The sequence below is a fragment of the Acinonyx jubatus genome, chromosome X (genome assembly GCF_027475565.1).
Source record: "Acinonyx jubatus isolate Ajub_Pintada_27869175 chromosome X, VMU_Ajub_asm_v1.0, whole genome shotgun sequence".
NCBI classification, from domain to species: Eukaryota; Metazoa; Chordata; class Mammalia; order Carnivora; family Felidae; genus Acinonyx; species Acinonyx jubatus.
The window spans coordinates 111,072,390-111,093,698 of NC_069389.1; the positions used below are offsets into that span (position 1 = coordinate 111,072,390).

The 21,309-nt window shown below is 47.1% G+C and overlaps 1 protein-coding gene and 1 long non-coding RNA gene across 4 annotated transcripts in view; both read right to left on the minus strand.

Annotated features, from left to right (window-relative positions):
* FGF13 (fibroblast growth factor 13) overlaps positions 1-21,309 on the minus strand; it is a 442,307-nt gene that overhangs the window by 115,132 nt on the left and 305,866 nt on the right. The gene's annotated exons all lie outside the window — the stretch shown is intronic.
* Positions 1,928-9,115, minus strand: LOC128311462 (uncharacterized). The gene is made up of 2 exons (XR_008289876.1): positions 5,513-9,115; positions 1,928-5,472 (listed from the first exon to the last, which is right to left on the minus strand). It is a non-coding gene; the product is annotated as an uncharacterized LOC128311462 (long non-coding RNA).

The window sequence follows — 21,309 nt, forward strand, 5'->3', positions numbered from 1 at the left end:
ACTTAGGACCTGAAGGACTGAGATTCTCTCCTCCGGGGAGCTGCAGAGTGTCGGGGGTAAGATCTTGATATCTGCAGTCGAAGTGTCTGGGCATGAATCCTTACTTACATGATGTAAATGTGGGCACGTTTCTTAACCTCTCAGTGACTGCCTCAGTTTCCTTATTATGAAACGGAGATAGTAATAGTACTTACTTCCTAGACTGATGGCAAGCATTGGGTGGCCTAGGGCAACATCTGGCATACGGTAACGATAATAATAATAGCTAATGTTGACCTGGGGCACAAGCTTTGCGTTCACTAAAGCTAGCTCAGACGCGTCATCCGTTCGGAAGCCTAGGGACTCTGGATCTCGGGTCAAAAACGAGGACCCCTTAAGGAGGAGCCTAAATCCTAGCTACTAAATCCTTTAGTGGAACTGTCTAATGGGCACAGGCTTGTACACTGACTTTTGGAGTACTCTCAGCCCCTGGGACTTCAAGCCTTATAGGGGTTGCTCCCAACTTAACAGAATTATTTTTAAGAGCCAACCTCAAAATTCTGGAAAATATTCTAGATTTATAAAAGGGTAGCACCCCAAATGGCTGAGTTTTCCTATTATACTTCACTATAACTGGAGATAATCGGGGCCCCTTGCTTAGCTCACAACTAGTTATAGCCTATCCTGATATATAAGTATGTGATATATTCTACATATCATATAATATATGTGCTTTGTTACATGAGATAGATCTCATATGTACATACATATCTTAAAGAATGGAGGGGTTTTCCCTATTTGAGTGAATCCTTAATACCTACAACGGTAGTTGGGAGACCTGCGTGTTCTTGTCAGTTTGGGGACAGACACATGGCTCACTCCACAAGCATTTGTAGTCCTTCCATGTCACATCTACTAAATTCGCCCGTGCACAGAAGTCTGGCCCTCGTATCCGCAAACACCGTATTTCTTGAATAGCGCGTAAGATGATCGGATGCTCGGGCCTTAAAGTCAACATTTGTTTTGGGATTGAATGTTCTGGTACCAGTGAATTAGCATCTTCATTCATAGTATTACCCTCCCTTACATCATGAACCTCAACATGGGGGCTGCTTCAGTGGCTACGAGAAAGTTGGCATTCTTCCCTTAGTGCCCTGCTCCCTCCCTGCATTAAATTCACCAGCTGTCAAACACGGCCTTCCATTCTTTCTCCACGCGGTAAGTTGCAGTTATGTGCTCCATCTGGTGCTAAGAATACATCCTCGGCGATGGGACAGCACCGTCACCCTTATATTCATCGGGCACAGAGAAAACAGCCGAGGAAGTGGCTGAATCAGGACAGCAGAAGTACAGTAAGTGCTCACACTGTCAGCTGGTTGCTCTTTAGAAAGAAGCAAGTGGTTATCAGCCAGATACCTTGCTTCCTCCCCTGCATCTCAGGCACAGCAGAAAGGGAGACACTGTCAACTCTAGGCATCCAGTGCTTCCAAACTCTTTCCCCCCCCCCCCCCCGCGTGGGTAGCATTTCTGGCTTATACCCTGAGCCGGGACGCCCCTTTCTTTGCCCGTGGGGCCTCAGATCCGGGGCCCCATGAGAACAGTCCAGCAGCACGGAAACAAACTACAATCAGGCAGCATGTCAACCCTGAACTTGGGCCAACGGACTCTTGGCAGCTTTTCCAGATGACAGCATGCGTAATTAACCCCCCCCCCCCCCGATAGCGTAGCTGAATAAAATCGAATTCTGTTGTTTTGCCTGAAATAAAATTTGGGTATGGAACAAACCTCTAACTCTTACGAAAACACCCAACTTTTCACAAATAGTACCGCTGTTACGAGGTCTGTACCCTCACATATGCTGCCTAACCCCTGAGTGCTGGGCTTGGCAAACTATGGCCCCAAGGTCAAATCCAGGGCACTGCCATCTGTTTCTGCACAGCCACGAGAGTGGTTTTTACATTTTTTAATGGTCGAAAAAATTCAAAAGAAGAATAATAGTTCATGACACACGAAAGTTACGTGAAATACAAACTGCACGGTCCCTAGGCAAAGTCTTCTTGGAACACAGCCATACCCACGTCTTTCTGTATTGTCTGTGGTTGCTTTCCTTTTTTTTAAAAGAAGAAAATGTTTGTTTTTGAGAGAGTGCAAGTGGGGGAGGGGCAGGGAGGGGGAGACAGGATTCGAAAAGGGCTCTGTGCTGACAGGCTGACAGCAGTAAGTCCCATGTGGGGCTTGAACTCACGAACCCGCGAGGTCATGACCTGAGCTGAAGTCGAAGGCTCAACCGACTGAGCCACCCAGGCGCCCCCTGTGGCTGCTTTCTAACTACAGTGGCAAACCTGAATTGTTCGAGCAGAGATTACAAAGCCGAAAATAGCTACTGTCTCGTCCTTCGTAGAAAAAGTTTGCCAACCCCTTTCTTCGTGTTCAAATAGCCTCCTTTAGCAAATGCTATTGTTAACTGTACCTCTTATCTTCAGACTTTTGCAGGGATCAAATTAGATGATGCATATAAATGTGTCTTCTTGGGGATTCGAGAGGGGACACAGAGGCTGGAAAAATCTGGGGTTCTCTGAGAGATGGCTGTTACCTTCCTCTTTTCAATTAGTTCTTTCATGATAACAGCAAGGGTCTACTCAACACAATAAACACGTACTAAACCTCCCAGTGGCAAAAGAAGGAGAAGGAGGGGTGCCTGGGTGGCTCAGTCGGTTAAGCGTCCGACTTTGGCTCAGGTCATGATCTCATGGTTCATGGGTTGAAGCCCCACATCAGGCTCTGTGCTGACGGCGGAGAGCCTGGAGCCTGCTTCTGATTCTGTGTCCCCCTCTCTCTCCGCCCCTCCCCAGCTCATGCTCTGTCTCTCCGTCTCTCTCAAAAATAAACATTTAAAAAATGCTTAAAAAATCCTTAGTGGATAAATGAATGAATGAACTGTGACGTGCTTTTTAAGAGGCCACGCACTTTAGATCTCACTGAGACAGAAGATCCAGAAGGCTAACATCTGCACAGTGGTCAGTTCGCCGATGACAAAACGACGTGGAGAACGGGCAGCCGTTCCGATCTCCCTGCTGACATGATTTCGGCGCAGACCTATTTCTCTTTGCCGTTGCGAGTCAAGATGCTGTTAGAGGCCATACAATGCAGCCCGTGTTTAGGGAGTTTAAGTATCTTTTTGACGTTGCACATGATTTCCACAAAGGTCTGGCTGAAATGGCTGATGTCCCCTTACATTGTAGCAAATTAAGGGGTCTATTTTCCCCAGCAGGTATGTGAATACTGCAAATCCAATTAATGCTAACGACAGCAGGTGTCCACAGAGGCAACAAAGGGAGGGGGAAGGTTGTTCCCATTAGAATCTTCTCACAGCCTCCAATTGGCTCAGCGAGAAGGAGGCAGCTTCCTATTCCTCTTCTTGAAATGAGCCGACTAACAATCTCACTCGTATCTCCGTCTTTTTTCCAAAGATAGATATAAATTGCATATAAGCCCATTTTGAGAAGAGTACACCAAACTTTGTTCTCTGGCATCCAACCAGGCTTTGCAAACTTTAACGTGCGGACAAATCCCCTGGGAGCCCTGTTGAAATGCAACTTCCCACTCAGGAGGTCCTGGGTGGGCCTGAGATCGTGTGTTTCCATGGAATATGTTTGGAGAAGTGGGGCCCTGTGGAGACGCCAGTCTTTCTCTGGTATCACCAGTAGCAACTGACGTGATCAGTGACCGTCCTGAGGCCCGGCAATGCCCTCTGAACCATCCCCCAGAGAGCAGAGATTCAGGACCCCGATTTGACATTCTGGGGGTGGTGATCAAGAATTCCCCAATAAAGCGACTCTCTGGGAAGCAAAGGGGCGTTTCAAGCTTGGTGTGTGACGACTCTAAGCAGATGCGCCAGTCAAAATAGACACGGGCATCTTGGCCCCGCCATTCACCGGTGGTGTGGCCCTGGCCGGGGCTTTTCACCTTTCTGAACATCAGTTTTCTCATCTGTGAAAAGGGATAACAATTGCAGAGGGGAGTTTGGAAGACTGGAGACTAGAGAGACGGGGCAGAGCCTGGCAGTGACTGTATCAGTCAGAACAGCTAAGGGTCATCTTGGCCCCGTAAAAGTTGGCTCCATCTAAGACGCACCCTAGCTGGCCGCCTAAGCTTCTCATTGGCAGTCTCCTCAGTGGGAATCCCTGCTCAGGGATGAGCCCTCTAAAGGTAATCGAAAGCTTCAGAGATTTAAGACTTGGCCTTTAGCCCTTCGAGATCAGTACTGCCATCAGCCCCGCCAGGGACAGCCATCATCCCGGATTCCCCTCTCTCCGGCCACAACCGCTCTTCCGGGCCTGGCTATTCAGGCGCCTATCATTTTATATTCAGACACCGTCAAACACGTTTTTAAAAAAACCTACGAACAGTCTTCTCTCTATGGAATTGAGAAAGTTCTAGAGTTTTAGGCATGTGCTATCTAATGGGTAAGCTCTGGAGTCAGATGGCCCAAATCTCACGTTTGACAGTTTGTACATAGGCCGTTGTCACGCTTCTCTTAGCTTGTGTGCTGCTCAAAGTCAGGAGGGAGGTTACCCTTAGGGATCAGTGACTAGAGCGGCTCTTCTCGGGGGGGCTAGTGGTATTCTGCTTCTTCATCTGGCTGTTCCTTATTTAGGGGTGTCCAGTTCACGACCATCATTCACCAATCACTCTTCTGTATGTATGTTAGACTTTACAATGAATTTTAAAACTTTTTTTTAACGTGTATTTATTTTTGAGAGACAGGGAGAGACAGAGCATGAGTGGGGGAGGGGCAGACAGCGAGGGAGACACAGAACCCGAAGCGGGCTCCAGGCTCTGAGCTGTCAGCACGAAGACTGATGCAGGTCTCGAACTCACGAACCGTGAGATCATGACCTGAGCCGAAATTGGACACTCAACTGACTGAGCCCCCCGGGCACCCCACTTTACAATGAATTTTAAAGCGTGCAGTTCATACGAACTCACCTACAAAGACTATGCCATGACGTGAATCAATGCTTATACGTTCAAGAAGCAAGAGGGAGTAGCAGAGTTAAAAAAATCCCTCAAGGGGCGCCTGGGTGGCTCAGCCGATTAAGTGTCTGGCTTTGGCTTAGGTCGTGACCCCATGGTTCGTAGGTTCGAGCCCCACATCGAGTTCTGTACTGACAGTGCAGAGCCTGCTTGGGATTCTCTCTCTCTCAAAGAAAATAAGTAAATAAACTTTTAAAAAGCCCTCAAAAGCGGCCAGTCTCTGCGCCAACAGCGTAGGTGACATGTCGTTAATTCTGCCGACCAGACTACTTCCTTTATTTGAGAAGGCGCATGAAGCAGAATCATGGAACCCTTGAATTCCCATGGAGAGCGTAGGAAAGCCCGGGCAGTTTGGGGTCCGGCCGAGCATGGTCCTGACTTCTTACGTTTGCTTCCGTCCTAGGGCCAGGGGGTGTCTAACTGTGTCATGCTGCGGTAGTCACCACTCTGTATCAGCTGCCAGTTACGAGTCAGTGTTGAACGCGACTCAGGCGACTGTTCTCATCCAGCAACACCGGCAACAGGCTCGATCTGTCACTTGTATAGCGATGATACACGCTCAGTCCTTGGCCACCTGGCAAGTAGTCACAAGTAGATCCTATTGTGTAGCGATCGCTGGGGTCACGAGTGTTTTCTTGAAGGTACGTGCGTGCGGACGCAGGGAGGAGTAACTTTTTTTCGGTTCAAGTCCTTGCTCTGCCGCTTACTGGCTGTGTGACTTTGCACAAGTTCCTCAACCTCGGCGTGGTTCGGTTTTGTTAGAAATGGATCAGGTTGTGAGGCGTATTAATAAAGATAATGTTACGTAAAGTGTACTTACCCCACTGCCTGGCACAGAGTAAACACTCAGTAAGTCATTATTATTGTAGCGTTATCATGCCCCTTAACGATCTTGGAAAATCAATGAGATAAAAATGCAGACAATTCCAGATGTAAAGTTAGCGGTTGATAAATGTCGTTATTATCTTGAGCGTTATCATGCCCCTTAACGATCTTGGCCCATAGGGAAGCTGAATATTTTCCTGACTAGTTGGGGGACCATCTGGGCTTGTAAATGAAGGAAAGAAAGGACAAAGTAACTATAAATTATTTTCCCCACAAAGGTCTTGCAAAGCCCCCTGGGACTGGGCCCAGCTAACCCGGAGTCTGGCCCTCCCATGCTGCTCACCTGCCAACAATCATTCAGTTCCGGGGAGAGCATACAGAGAGAGCTGAGCATTTTACCCAAGTGTCATCCCGAAACTCTCAGCCTGGACTTCTCTTACTTATTCATTCATGGAGTTATTCATTTGCATCTCTCCTGGAGAACATGACCTCCCCAAATGTGTTCCAGAAAACAGTGGTCTTTGAAAATGTATTATTCAGTGAAAGAAAACAATCATGTGGCCAAATAAGGTGGAGGTTCGGCAAACTTCTGCCTCTTGAGATCTGTAACTTACACTGGCCTGTTAAAGGCCCTGACAAAGTCCTGCCATTCACTTGCTCTCTTGTTCACTCGTTCACTTAATTATATATACACTGAGTGCTTAGCATTTGCCGGTCACTATTCTAGACCCTGGGGGAAATACAGCAGGGAACGAAACTACCCCACAGAGCACTGCCTAACCCAGAGCTTTCCAAATGCATTCTTTTTGTAGAGACCATTCCTTTTTTTCTTTTTAATTTTTTAACGTTTATCTATTTTTGAGAGAGAGACAGAGAGACAGAGCATGAGCAGGGGAGGGGCAGGGAGAGAGGGAGACACAGAATCCAAAGCGGGCTCCAGGCTCTGAGCTGTCAGCACAGAGCCCAATGTGGGGCTCCAACCTGTGAACCACGATATCACGACCTGAGCTAAGTCAGACGCTCAACCGACCAAGCCCCCCAGCCGCCCCTATAAAGACCCTTCCTGATTTGCCATTTCCTGATCTCCCCACACTCACTCAGCTGCAATGAGTATCCAGAGGTTTCCAAAGCATGGCATTCAGTTTCACACCTCCGCGAATTCACTTGTGCCACCCCGGCCTCTGCCTGGAATGCCTCTTCTCCCCTCGACCCACTCTGGCCTCGCTAACCCCGTTCTTCCATCTAGATTCTGTGCAAGCTCCAACTTCCCTGAGGATGCCTCTTAGCTCACACCGCCGGGATGGAACAGCTTCCTCTCCTCTGCGCTCTCGTTGTGCCCTGTGCACACCCTGCTTCCCGGCACATTTCGTAGTGCTCTTTGTAGTACTTGTCCGCCCCCCGCCAGACTCTGCATGAAGGAAAGGACCTAGAAGGGACCATGCCCAATTCATCTGTGTGTTCCCAGCTCAGCACAGTGCCTGGCTCTCAGCGACGGCTTTGCCAATAAGTGTGAAATGGGCGTGTGAGCCAGGCCCAAACAGTCTGGGGTCTCCATGCAGATTATTTTTTTAAAAAGGCACCTGCTCTTAGCAGGTTTCGCCTGGGGGTGCGTGATTCGCCAAGAGGGAGGCACACGTGAGTGTCTGTTTGGGTGGGTGGGTGTGCCCCTTCCACTAGGTGCGAGGCTCGGGAAGCTGGGTCTGGGCGGCGCTTCGGCTCCACGTGGCCCCTCTGGCCTGGAAGCCTTTTGGCCGGCAACCCTGGAACGAAAGAACGGGGTTCCAGGCTGGGGTGTGGGCTTTTGGAGGGAATGTTGCACAGACTGACCTCCACTGCCCTTTCAGGCCTGAAACACAAGTGTAAAGTAAGTGAAGAGACATTTCCGTGCAAGCCCGAATAGAATTCGCGTGCTTCCTTTCGCTTGCTTCAATTGCTACAGAAGTTGGTTGTACTCGGCTGATGGCCCATTCACCAAATCGGACGTCTGCTGCTCATTTGTCTCCCAGGAGGAGGAGCTCATTCCGTAGGATTCCCACTATAAAGAAACAAGTTAAAATTGGCCTTACTGCCGGATTGCATTTATGTAATTTGGACATTAGAAATAGCAGTCAGGATTGCCAGAGAAAAGCGTGGGCTGCCCAGCTAAATGTGAATTTCATACAACAATGATTTTTTTTTTTAAGCATAAGTATGTCCCAGGCACTGTTTGGGGCATACTTATACTAAAAAATTTTTTTTTTGCTATTGCTGCTGTTAATCGGAAATTCAAATTTAACTGGGCATTCTCTGTTTTTATTTGCCAAACCTGGCAACCATACACACGATGCCCCTGTGTATTAACAGCTAGAATACAGAAGTCAGATTTTCCTGGTACTGAACCTCCTGGAAAAGGTACAGGGGTATTTGGGGCAGTAATTAGTGGGTACACATGAGAACACCCTCCGAACGCCTTCCCTGACATGCAGGATGGAGTACACAAGGGGAAAGGATACTGCCATGATACTTTAAGAGAAAGAAGTTTTCTCTAAGAAAGGAAGGGAACAAAGTCAGTTCGGAAGGATTTAGAACATCAAGGTCTGGGGCCCCTCGGAAGGGCAAGTGGTTAAGCGTCTGACCTCGGTTCAGGTCACGCTCTCACGGGTCGTGGGTTTGAGCCCCATGTCGGGCTCTGCGCTGACAGCACGGAGCCCGCTTTGGATCCTCTGTTTCCCTCTCTCTCTGCCCGTCCTTTGCTCACTGTCTCTCAAAAATAAATAAACATTAAAAACAAAATCAAGGTTTGGTCGCTGAATTCTGATGAGGCTGTGACATGTTTAAAGTGGAGAGTGTCTTCACTTTGTTTTGTTCTCTCTGCTTTTAGAGAACACATAAATGTATTTGTTTTCTTTACAGTGAAGTCTTTTAGAATATTACACCGAAGAGAATAAACATACCTCTGTCTTAAGGCTTTAGCAGGAACTACATGTGATAACACAGTTAAAGCACCTACACAGTGTAAACGTTCCAGAAATTGGAATTCTCATCTCTATCGTTGGTATTATTTCTAAATCTGGAGCCACCTACTGTGAGCTTCCTTCCTTCTAGTACATAAAAAGGAGGGCTACAACACAAGAAAAGGAAGGAGAGAAAAGGGGGGTTCCAGAGCTTACATTTCACCCTCAAGGCTGGATTTGCGCCCTCAAATTACGGCACCCACAACAATAGCAAATATTTTACCCAGAAAGAATTTTGATGCTGTTTAGCTGTGTGTGTGTGTGTGTGTGTGTGTGTGTGTGTGTGTATGTGTGTGTGTGTGTGTGTGTGTGTGTGCGTGTGTATTTTTAAGTAGGTTCCACGCCCAGCGCGGGGCTGGAACTCACGACCGTGAGATTAAGAGTCACGTGCTCTACCGACTGAGCCAGCCAGGCGCCCCTGATGCTGTTTAGTTTCGTTATTTATCCTGTACTTTAAGCCCATGCCGTTTTCAACCATGTTTCCACACTGGCCCTGGGCAAACCCTACTAGTTTTGTTAGTGAGTGGCAGAGAAGGAAAGACGGGTAGAGGTTGTGTCTCCTATTCAAAAGCGTGTTCTCATAGCCAGGTTGTAAATTAGAAACTCAAGCTCTACCACAAATTGATCCATTTATGGTTTCGGGCAAGCCAGTTTCCCTTTCACCTCTGTGACCTATTTAACTCGTCACTGGCTCTGAAAACTTTTAAAACTCCATGAAGTACTCTAACTCCAAACAGATCCTGTGTTAAGCTGGTGTTACTTCTCATATTGTTAGTTCCTTCGTCTCCCCGAAACATGACAGAGGTGATCGACTGAGACTCAGTACCGGCAAATGATAGTTGCCCTATAAAATTAAGAGAAGGATTGGTATTCCAAGAGGCAAGTTAATTCAAACAGAACCATGAAATTAGTCAGTGCACCCATACGGCCCATGCTACCCACAGTGTGCGGTGATGAGTTTCAGTGACCAAATGGACACTGTATGAAATATTAAATATCAAGAACAAATGCCCCCTAGCCTAAGAACTTTGAAATACTGAACGATCAAATGAGGAACCCCGTTCACTTTCTGTAAAGCCATGCCGCACTACATTGTTAGGTGGCTAAGGAACTACAACCAAAGGAAGACTTTGACTGTCCATGTTCCGTAGCAGCCAACTTTTACATCCTTACTTCTTAGCTGTGGATGCTTTTGCTGTGGTGCAGAAAGTAGTTGGGGATTAAGCAATTTAGTAGAAAATATATTTCATGGAGGGATGATTCCACAGCTTAAGGACACAGAGCATTCAGCAGTCGTGTATCTATAGAGACACTTAAAGTACCGTATGCCGGCAACGGGACGCACCTTTAACCTTTCTTTTTTCAAATTATTTTATTCTTCATTTTCCTCTATGGCAGGTACGTAATTGTGCCTTGAGGTATCTATAGCACTGTCTCTAAAGGTCTCCAAACCAACGACGGTCAGCGCGTCGGACGTTTTATCGACATGACATCCGGCTGAACTTTTCCAAAGCCAGTCTCCCCTAACCCTTCTCTCACTTTGCGACTCGCAAGTGGTAATGATAGATCGCTCCACAAGATGGCACTCCTATTTCTTCTTTGTTTTCCTTGTTCATCCTGATGAAAAGGCCCTAATTCTCCACGGTGGCGGAAAACACAGAACCATGCCTTGTGTCGCAACTAACGTAGCCGACTGCTCCTACGAACGGATTTTAGACACTTGAAAACAATGGTTTTCTCCGAGACTTTCTAGTGCTACTTCGGAGAGGATTTCTGTTGCCACACGGGTGGGGGGGGGGGGGGGGCACGTTGGGATGCGAAGAGGTTGGAATGTGGGCCGATTGCTGGTGCCTACCCTGGAGGAACACTCAGGCTGAAGGAAAAGAAGGGCCGAGAGCTGCCTATGTCACTGCAGGGCGAACGGCACCCATCTAAAGCTTCCCAGGGAAATGCTCCAACTGAATCTCGAAGTTCGGTTGCCCCCCACCCAGAACTGTTCCTACCCAGACTGGGTCCTCGGGCCTACGCCTCCCCTCACCTGGTCCCTCTCTACGGAAAGCACAGGACTGAGCGGAGTTGGGCAAATTTCGGCCAATGACGTCTCACTTCAAGGAAACAGCCTCAGGCTGAAAAGAAGAGGTATGGAAATCACAGGAACATTCATCGGATGCTTTGCTTAGCAAACTTCTCTCATTTAATACTCACACGACCCCTGTGTTTTTAGGTACCACACGCATAGGTAATACCTGATTCTAAGCACTTCGCAAATATTAATTCATTTCAATCAGTCACCATCATATTCCTATGAGGAGGCATGCTATTATTATCTCCCTTTTACGAGAAACCGAGGCACAGTGGGATTAAGTGACTTGGCAAAGGTGTCCCTGCTGGTAAGAAGCACAACTGAGGTTCAGGGCCATGGATGCCAAACTCCAGGGTCTGGGCCCTTATGCTGCCTCTCTGTTTCACGGAGAAATAATTAGGACCATCGGATCAGAATTCCTCAAATTCCCGCTACCCAACGTATAAACTTACCCGAATCTGCACCTTTCCTTCTCCCCACCTCTTGCTAATGCTGACATTCTCATCTGCGTTCTGATCCCTTTCTCTTAGCCTTTTGGGGGACCTCACACCACGGACTGTCCTCTCTCGATCTGCTTCCCCTCGCTGGCATTTAAAACCCAGCCCTCCCTGCTCCTCTGTACAAAGTACACCTATAAAGTTTGGGAATAATGCCAGAGGCGAGCAAAGGAGGACTCCGAAAAGTGACAGAAGGAAGGCTAACTGGACTAGGATCCCAAGACTGGAGGGACGGCACAGCGCACGGTGTCTCGTGATCACTCTTACCCCACCGCAGGTGACCCAGACCCGGCATTTCCTGCTCCCGGGCTGAACAGCAGAAGGCGTCTCGGGTAGGCTTCTTCCTTCCCCAGAGCAAATGGTAATCCTTCTGACAACAGCCGGGGAGCCCAGTGGCACCAGCAAAGGAAGCATTCTCCTTCCCCTAACACACTCCTCCGTCACTGAGAAACACCAGAGAGTGCCGGCAAGGGGCATCGTGCCACTCCCCCCCGCTTTGAGAGACACCAGGTGGCAAGGCAGCACCGCCTAGGACGACCCTACCTCAACACGTACCATGTGCCATCAGCGCTTTTGCCACCATAAAGGGGACAGAGGGACCTGAGGTCCTTTCCCCTGCCAAGGGATGTGGGGGCCGGTGGGTGGAGCTGCAGGGGGCATCCCGTCAGGACAAGCAGACTTCCAGGAAGCTTCTTCAACCCTGTGGGCCTGGAAAAACCTCCACCCCCTCCGGCAACACCAGCAGATTGAAATAGGACCCAGAGTCTCCTACCACATTAGCCAAAATGTCCAGGACACGATAAAAAACAACACCAACAACAACAAAAAACACCTGTCACACCAAGAGCCAGGAAAATCACAACTTGAATGGGGGAAAAAAACAAAAGATAATCAACTAACGTCAACACTGAGATGACTTGGATATTGGAATTATGTGACAAGGATTTTGAAGCAGCCACCAGAAACATGCTTAAACAGCAAATACCAATCCTCTTGCAATAAATGGAAGAATAGGGAAACGCTCTGGCAAGAAATAGACATTATAAAGAAGGACCAGATGGACACTATAGAAAGGAAGATTACAGTAATATAAATAAAAAACGTGTTGGATGGAATCAACAGTAGAGTGAAGATGACAGACGACATGGGAAATGACAGAAGGAGAGGAGAAAAAGTGGAGCTGAAAAGAAGTATGTAAAGAAATAAGGGCTAAAAACATCCCAAGTTTGGGGAACGATGGAGACCTACAGATTCCAGAAGCGGAGCGAACTATCAGTCCGACACACCCAAAGAAATGCAAGCCGAGACCAATCGTAACCAAATTTCTGACAAATAAAGACAAAGAAGAAATCTTGAAAGCAGCGAAAAAGAAACAGTGCATCCACCGAAATCTTGAAAGCAGCCAAAAAGAAACAATGCATCCACCCAGAGAGAAACACCAGTTTGAATGATGGCAGCGTTCTCATCTGAAACCATGGAGAACAGCAGGAAGTAACACAACATTTTTCAAGGACTAAAGGAAACCTCTTCTCTGAGAAAGGCCATGCAGAGACAATGAAAAGACAAACGACGGTCTGGGAAAAAATATTTGTAAACCCACGTATCTGACAAAAACGATCGAGAGTATCTAGAATATATAGAAAACAGTCAAGCCTCAACAGGAAAAAAAAAAATCCAACAACCCAATGAAAAACAATGGACAAAAGCCATGAACAGAATTCCACCAAGGAGGATACACAGATGACAACCACATGAAAAGATACTCAAAATCATCAGCTATCCGGGAAATGCAAATTAAAACCACAGCAAGATACCACTAAACACCAAGCAGAAGGGCTAAAATGAGTAACGTCAACACAGAATTCTGGTGACTATGCCAACACACTGGATTGCTCATCTATTGCTGGCAAGAATGTAAAATGGTGCAGTGAGTGGCTCTGGAATGTGGTCGGGCAGTGTCTTAAAAAGTTACACATGCAGCTACCATACGATCCCGTAATTGTACTCCTGGGCAGTTCACCCCAGAGAAATGAAAACCTCTTTGCACACAAAACCTGCACGTGAAGGTTTACAGCAGCTTTATCCGTAAGAATAAGAACAAGAGCTAAACACTGGTAACACCTCCGATGGGTGAATGGTTAAGCAAACTGTGGTATCATGGAACTCAGCAATGAAAAGGAATAAACTATTCATACCCCCAAGACACGGGGGAATCTCCAGGGAGTAGGGCGAATGAGAAAAGGCAATTTCAAAAGGTTACATACCGTGGATTCTATTTACAGGGCGTTAATAAAGGGACAGAATTATGGAAAGAAACAGATGAGTGGTTACAGGTGGTTAGGGACTGAGCCGTGGTGGCAAGAAGGATGCAGGGTGGTGACGGACATGGCTGGTTATAAAAGCAACAAGAGGGATGATTCCTGTGGCGTTGGAACCATGTGGGGTGACATACATAACTTACACAAGCGATAAAATTGTACAGCATTTAATATATGTACACACAGATGAGTCCAAGTGGTGCTGGGGAAATCTGGGTAGGATTGATGTTTCATATCAGCGTCCATATCCTGGTTGGGATGCTGTACTGTGTTACTGTAGGATGTTATCAATGGGGGAAGCTGGGCAGGTTGTGGAAAAAAAAAATCTCTGTATTATTTCTTGCAACTGCACGTGAATCTACAGTGATCTCAATAGCAATTTCAGTGAAAAAACATAATTGAGCGTTGGATCTTCATTTAAGACTCCATACTCCTCTCTTAACTACCATCCTTTTTTTTTCTTTAAGTTTCCTCGCACAACCAAACATTTTGAAAAGGTCCTCTGACTTCTACGCGTCAACTTCCCTATTGTTCAACCAATTCTCAATCCACCACAATGGATCCTATCACTTCACTAAAATGGCTCTTGTCAAGGTTAACAGTAACATCTTGTTCTTCTACGTTGACCTTTCTGTCCCTGTCTTACTTGATGCTTCAACCTGTTGACTGCTCCTTCCTTCCAGAAACACTCTTTCCCTTCCTACCTCACTGGTTACTCCTCAATCTCACCTTGGGTTCTTCTTTATCTGCCTATTTCTTTTCCTTCCAGTTCACCTACCATAATACAGTTGACCCTTGAATAACATGGAATTGAACTGCTCAGGTCCGCTTATACACGGATTTTAAAAAATAAATACAGTACAGGGGCGCCCGGGTGGCTCAGTCGGTTAAGCGTCCGACTTCGGCTCAGGTCATGATCTCCCAGTTTGTGAGTTCAAGCCCCGCATCGGGCTCTGTGCTGACAGCTCGGAGCCTGGAGCCTGCTTTGGATTCTGTGTCTGCTTCTCTCTCTGTCCCTCCCCCACTTGTGCTCTGTCTCTCTTTATCAAAAATAAATAAATGTAAAAAAAACAAAAAACAAAAATAAATACAGTACAGTACTATAAATGTATTTTCTCTTCCTTAGGGTTTTCTTAACATTTTCTTTTCCCTAGCTTACTTTATCATAAGAATGCAGTATACAATACATAGAATATACAAAATGTGTCTTAATGGACTGTTTATGTTATCGATAGGGCCTCCCGTCAACAGTAGTTAAGTTTTGGGGGAGTCAAAAGTTACATGTGGATTTTCACCAGCGACAGAGGGGGCGTGGCACTGCTACCCCACCCCATGTTGTTCAAGGGTCAAGTGTAATCTCATTCTAATAATTAACTTCGTTAAGACCTGCAAGTTCCTGACCTCACCACCTTCTCACAGCTCATCATCTACCTCATGGTCTCACTGTGTCCAGACCTTAGATTCAACCAGCCGTCATTATACTCACTATCTTGTGAAAAAGCTTTACACCCTAATTTCTCTCTCCCTCTATTACCTGTGCCTTGTAAAGTCCCAACCTCAGTCAACTCTACTCCCTGCCTACTTCCTCCTTGTATTTCAGTAGCCAAATGCTGCCTGAAAAAAACACACAGCTGTGTTGACAGGTTTCATGTCAGTATCATGGTCATCAATTTCAAATGGGCCCTCTATGTTGCCAGAACATCCTACCACACTCGCTTTGCTATTCACATTCCCACTCTCCGAAACAACTATCTCACAGCTTTCTTTTCCTTCTCCGACCCACACGCACGTCCGAGATCCAACCTTGCGCTCACAGATGGTGTCCTGGCCTCACTTCATTGATAAAGCAGGAGCACTATGGTGAAATGTCCCTGTTTCTGTCGGTGGCTAACTCCTCCACTTGTGCTCAGTATCCATCCCATCTCTTCCAGCCTTCTCTGGGGTCTCCCTCATCTGATTTAGTCCCTCTCTTTCTCGCATCTTCAGTGTCTCCCTTTCGACCTGGTCATCCTCATCAGCACACAGGCAGGTCCTAGTTGTCCCCTACTGTCAAGAAAAAATTCCTTTTACCCCACAGCTCCATTCATGCTGCCACCGCATTCCTTCATTCCCGTTCACGACAAGATCCCTTTCATAAGTGGTATATAGTTACCATTCGCACTCTTCGCCTCTGGTTTCCTCCTCAATTCACTCTAATCCAGTTTCTGCCTCTGCCACTCTAGAAACATCGCTTTTGCCAAAGTCGTCAGTGACCTTCGTGTAATCAAAGTCTGCTCTTGATTTGCTTGGCTGCAAGCAGGTCTTGACACAGCTGACTCTTGCGTCCGCTCTTTGGAGCGCCTGGGTGGCTCAGTCAGTTAGGCGTCGAACTCTTGGTTTCGGCTCAGGTCATGATCTCGCAGTTCGAGGGTTTGAGCCCCGTGTCCGGCTCTGTGCTGGTGGTGCAGAGAATGCTTGGGATTCTCTCTGCCCCTGCCCTACTTGCGCACACGTACTCTCTCTCAAAAGAAATAAATAAACTTAAAAATAACAACAACCCTGTTTTTCCCTGGGCTTCCAGGACGCTGCACTCTCCCGGTTTTAGTTCTATCTCACTGGCCTCTCCTCTGTCTGTTCGGTAGCCTTTAATCCTTCTCACCCTAAGTGACCTCATTCCGTCCTATAGCTTTAAATGCTACCTATGTGCCGATGTGTCCCAAGCTTACACGTCCCCTGATACGTCCAAGTGCCCCCTTGGTGTCTCTACATGGATGTCTAATAGGCACCTGAAAACTAATGTGTTCGGACCCAAACTCATGATTCTTCCCGCAAAACTGTTCGCCCAGTTGCTCTCATAACAACTCTAAGACCCATTATTCTTTTCCTCCCCTCACTTTCGATTCTTCCAAAAATCCTTCTTATTCTGCCTCCAAAAAATGTATCCTGATTCTGTCTACTTCCATCCATCACCAATATTACCATCCTGATCTGATCCATCATACCCATTTGGCCTAAAGCAATTGCTTCTGATGGTTTTTCTTAGCTTCTGCGAATCCTTGCCATCCATTCTCCGCTCGGCACCAGAGTAACCTTTTTAAAAAAAGAAATCAAATCATTCACTTCGTTTCTTAAAATCTTCCTGGGACTACCCAGTGGACTTAGAATAAAATCCAAACTCCTTTTCCTACCTCTTACCAACAAGTCCTTTGGGAAAAGTCAGGGAGGTATTTCAGTCTCCGCCTTCCAGAAAAAAAAAAAAAAAAAAAAACCAAAACACAACCTAGCTGGGGAAGAGGGTAAAGGAATGAACACACAACATGCTGTTTGGGTCCAGCTAGATGTGCCGCTGACTAGCTGTGTGACCCTGGGCAAGCTACGTAACCTCTCTGATCTCTGAGCCTTAAGGTTGCTGAAATGGTCCTCCTTAACACTAAGATTCCATAATCAACTGTTAGTTTTCAAGTCGCAACACGTCGTCAATTCTACTAGCACCGAGACAGGAAACAAATAGGCAGTTTTGAAAAAAAAAAAAAAGGTTGGGCGTTCCCCTTTTTTCTTGGAAAACCTTATGATTAACCAAGGATCTGATGTTTCTTTTGTGAGACAGAAATCTGAAGCTCCTCAACCAAACTGCCAATCCCCGCTCGCTTACTAGCTTACAATTTCCCAATTTTTGACTGGTTTCTGTAAAGTGGTGAAAATGTTTTAAAAGAAATTAAATGAGGAACGGTGAACCGATATTTGAATGAGCCCTTAATCAGCCAGATGGGGTCATGGAAGCTTTAGGAACATCGGCTCTGGCAGCCCAGATTTTGCCGCACGGACCACGTGTGCTGGGGCACACCCAAACTGTGCCTCCACACCAGTTTCCTAAGCCTGAAGCCTCACAGCCTTCCTGCCTCCACACCTGCCCAATACCCTCCGTATATCCTACCCAACACCTGGTCCTGGTGAATCTACCTCAAAAAACATTTCCCAAATAGGTCAAGACCCAAAGAGCCAACCCTTTCATCCTGCACCTTGACCCGCCTACTGCTTTTGTGTGTGTGCGTGTGTGTGTGCGCTTTCACATCTCTGTGGCTTTGTCCTCTGCCTTTAGTAAAATCTCTGCTTTTCAAAGCACTTGGTCGCTGTCTCTTGAATAAAAGAGCGTAAGAATGGGTCCTCATAACCTGGATCTGCCCATGCGGGAGACCAGAGTGGCACTTCCCGAACCCAATGCTTAGTATGATGGCAAGACCTTCCCTTTATGCGTCACACTGTTAATTGGCTGTTCTATTTAAGGAAAGCCTTTTCCTCTACCATTGGTCATGCTACCACATTTGAACTGACATTGACAGATTTAGCAGCGGTTGTGTGTTTAGCTGTAATCAAAGGAGGAAGGCTAATGTGGCCTTCTAGATTGTTGTCCTGGAAGGCTCCCTGGGTGGTCTGATTGTGTCTGCAGCGACACTTTAGTTTCTGTATGAAGCAAGATATTTATGAACGGTCAAGCTGGTTTTGCCACTCTAATGGCCCAAATTGGAATTTGCCAGTAAAACAGGAAGAGCTCCATGCACATCGGGCTAGAAAAGCGAAATGCAATTAAAAAGGGCTCGTTTGTTAGCCGTCTATATTTCCCAACTTACCCCCGGGACATATTTAAAATCTACGAATTTTGACAGGAAAGACATTGGCTTTGATCTGTGGTCTTGGTGCAATGTTCACCATAGTTAAAACGGGTGCTCCTTAAAATGTTAAGGCACCCCCACCTCCTCCGTTCTTTTCTAAACTCTGCAAATGTATACAATTTCACCCAAGAGTGAAGATGCTTTCACTGTATTCCAAGGAATTGACTCGAAGGGGCACAGGTTGAGTGGTGTTTCTAGTTTTTCCCAGTGATACCATATTCCCCATCCTAGGTCAGCCATTTCTGCGGGGGGACCAAGGGGCACTCTGCGTTGCTGCAGGGCAGGATGTGTGACATAGGTCCGGCAGTCTAAGTTGTTGCTAATGACAACAACAATACGGTTAATAAACGTGCGCTGACACCGACTATATTTTCTGTCCATTTTATTATTAAATCCTAACTTCTCTGTAGGTTAAGAGGCATTATCCCTCTACTGTGGATGAGGAAACTTTGGTGTAGACAGTTTCAGTGTCTTGCCCCAAATTGCGTGGTGAGTGGGTGGCAGAACTGGGAAACCAACTGATGGCTCTCGGTCTCCAAAGCCAAGGTATTTTTCCCCTTACAGGAGCCTTTGACCAACATGGATTTCATCTCATTTCTGTCTTGCGGGTGAGTGAACTGAGCCTGAGAGAGGTTAAAGTAACTTGTCCAAGGTCACATCACCAGGAAGTATTGGAGTAACTTGTAACCCAGATTCCGGGTCAGATTCCAGATCTCCCGGGCTCTCTTCAACTGCCCTCTTTCCGTGACAAATGGACCTAGCCGGCCTGCGGCTGATCCCATGGGGTGTCAGAAAAGCCTGCAGACTGGAAGTCAGAGTGGGGGAGGGGCAGTATTTAGAAAGGTGGGCGGGGACAGCAGCCACCCTCCTATCCTCAGGATTCTAGTGACTCCATTTGGCCCTAGACAGCCCGATTCCCTGTGGTTCAGGACACTGTGTGTGTGTGTGGGGGGGGGGGGGAATGTTGAGCCCCCTGTAGTGAGTTGAATGGTGACCCCTCAGAGTATATGTCCCCATCCTAATCCCTGAACCTGTGAATGTTACCATATTTGGAAAAAGGGTCTTTGCAGATGTAATTATATTAAGGACCGTGAGATGAGATCATCGCGAATTATCTGGGTGGGCACTAAATCCAGTCACAAATGTCCTTACAAAGGAAAGGCAGATGGATATTTGAGACCAACGGTTACAAGCCAAGGAATGCCTGGAGCCACCAAAAGGCAGAAGAGGCAAGGAACGCATTCTCCCCTAGAGCCTCTGGAGGGAGCGTATCCTGGCCAACAAGGGTTATTGGCCTCTGGCAACACAAGAGAAGGAAATTCTGTTGCCTTAAGCCACGGAGTTCGTGGCAATTTGTTCTGGCTGCCACTGGAAACTCTTCCATGCCCTGAATACGGATCGAGATGCCTCCATCTGCAAACGCACAAAAGGAGAGCTCTGTCTACCAGTAGGGCTGAGGAGTTGGCTCGTGACAAATGGATGCTCAGAATTCAGGGTGCAGGCCACATTTCTCAGAGTATAAGGCTCAGAGAGTAAGTGGGTATGGGTGGGGCCTAGCAAAATCCCTGTGATTGTAAACAGCTGGGCTAATGCATGTGTCAGGAAAATCTTGATAGGTGTGAAAGTAAGGGTTCCAACGAACTGGCATCAATACTGCACGAGATGTACTGACCTATAAACCTGTGGGCTTCAGCGAGCCTTCAGTCAGGGCAATTCATCCTGCCCTGAGACTTCATCTGAAGCTGTGTTATGTGGAGAAAGGAGCGTGGACTTTGGCCTAGAACCCCTGGGTTTGAATCCTGGCCCTGTCCAAGGTCACAGCCGTTGAGCTGACATAACTAGAAAGTCTCTCCGGGTCCTCATGTGCAAAATTGCGATAATGACAGGAACTAGCTCATCGAGATGTCGCCAGGATTAAATTAAATATTGTAAGCTTACACGTGCTATCACTGCCACAAGGTAGGTGCTCACGATACACGGCAGCTGCTCTGTTCGGTCCTGAGCCCCTAGAATGCACCTCTATTACTGCAATCCTTTCCTGGAGCTGGTGCGGGAGGAAGGCGTGGGCTTATTCTCATGCTCAATTGCTGTGACCGAAGTGGAAGATGGCTCAGAGCGACAGCTTTCTCTCTGTCCTGGACCCAATTCCCAACGTGGAGAAATGGTGAAATCCAATGTATTTCGTAGCTCTGGAAAAAGACAGGATGGCTCTATCGTAACTCCGGATAAAACGGAGTCACATTTACGATATGAACGATTCAGAGGGATTGCATTTTTTTTTAAACGAGGTCCACAAAACACTACAAACCGCCATCCTGGCTAAGAGGCTAGATTCTGTCATGATATTCAGGGATGGCATCCACTTGAGTGGCTGGGAAGACTGGATGACGCAAGGGACATGGCATTGGGAAGGAGTACTTTCTATGAAGTCACACTTCATTTGCATTGTGACATCAAACGACTCAATTCATTTTTGTCTGTTCCGCTCACTTCACAGGCCTTTACCTGCAGTCTAAGCTGTCAGATCCTTTTAGAGGTGTTACGAGTAAGATCTGTCAGCGTCACAGGTGGGCTTTTGTATTCCTACTGTTCAGTGTTCCTGCGTTCTGGGATTCCGACAACCGAGAAAACTCCTGCAACTTCTTATTTAATCATGGACAACCTCAGAGGTGGAGAAACGGACTTCTTGTCCCCAGTGCAATACTTTTGCTTTAAAACATTCTCCCGGGAGGGGCACCTGGATGGCTCAGTTGGTTGAGCATCCGACTTCAGCTCAGATCATGATCTCGTGGTTTGTGGGTTCGAGCCCTGCTGACAGCTCAGAGCCTGGAGCCTGCTTCAGATGCTCTCTCTCTCTCTCTCTCTCTCTGCCCCTCCCTCGCCTGTTCTCTCTCTCTCTCTCTCTCTCCCTCTCTCCGTCTCTCAAAA